This window comes from Schistocerca americana, chromosome 7 (genome assembly GCF_021461395.2).
Source record: "Schistocerca americana isolate TAMUIC-IGC-003095 chromosome 7, iqSchAmer2.1, whole genome shotgun sequence".
In the NCBI taxonomy this organism is placed as follows: domain Eukaryota; kingdom Metazoa; phylum Arthropoda; class Insecta; order Orthoptera; family Acrididae; genus Schistocerca; species Schistocerca americana.
The window spans coordinates 375,468,077-375,469,432 of record NC_060125.1 but is presented as its reverse complement, the minus strand read 5'-3'; positions in this window follow the sequence as shown (position 1 = coordinate 375,469,432).

Sequence of the window (1,356 nt, the reverse complement as noted above, 5' to 3'; positions counted from 1 at the left end):
GACAGGGGACGGCAGATGTGACTGGATGATGCGGACTTGGGGTACTAACTGGGATATAATGGTGATTGAGTGCGGGTTGTGGAGGGGGTTCACAGGATGAGATACAAGATCATGTGGCACTGGAACGGTGCAAGGAATAACGTGCGAAAATATGGGAGAGTGACAAGGAGAGTGATCAATTTGAAGGCATCGCATTGATGATATTGGCGGGAGTAATGTGGGACATAATATGCTGCACCAACAATTAGTGTGGTCTAGTAGCCAACAGTTGTGCATGGCCAAGATGGTTGGTAAATTGTGGTCATAAGTAGAGCATGCAGTGCAATTTGTAAGGCAACAAGAGAAACACAAGATAGAAGAAGGATACACATTGATATAGTGATGCATTAGAAAATAGTGACAAAGGATACCAGCACTGGGCTAGGATCAAAGGAAAGCCATCAGGCAAAAATTAAACAATGGAAAATCCTGGATGGAATGTAGCAATATTATGAAAAGGTAAGTTTCTCTTTTTCTTTGATCTCTTGGTAACTTCACACCAATTTTAGTGAGTTTTCGCCTTTCGCTATCGTAGACTCCGTAAGATTTCATCTTGTTTCCCCCTTCTGCATCCACTTCATCCTTCTCAAGATTTTTCACATGTATTTCGGTGTAGTTTTGCGAAATTTTTTGGACATAATTCTACGTTATTTATGTAATTTTTTGCATTTTTTTCCACCACCACAGATTCTTGCTCCTTCCATCTGCATCAATACTGAAAAGTTTCCTTACCATCAGATTACCCATCTCTGTCTGCCACCCCTCCTTCCACAATGACCTCTACCTGTTCAGATTCCACCAGTCCTTAGCACTCACCAAGATAGTACTGCTAAAACATATCAACCAAGCCCAAACCTCCTTGCACTACTTACTCTCCATCTGCAAAATTCTCCTTATATGCAATCCCAAATTCCTCAAACCATGACACACATTGAAACTCTTGCCCTCCAGAAACTAGAACAACATACACAATGCCACCTCAAGAAGCTCCCCACCCTGCTAACTTTCTACTCCTGCCTTGGAGTACCACTGTCCACTACATCTATAACAAATTCCAAACCTCCCCACATCCCATCACAGCTGACAAACCCTGTCTCACAGACCTATTACAGTTACCCCACCCTCCAAAACTCCTTCCCACCACCACAGAGAATCGAGAACCTAAACAGACCCATAACGCAGTCATGAACCTATCCTCAAGAAGCCTTAGCCCCACAGAAACATCAGTCCTTTCCAAAGGCCCCACCTTTTGCCCCACTCCCAAAGGGGAAACACTTTTTTGCCACCAACACTACCAGTCTGACTCTGTCTAACTCA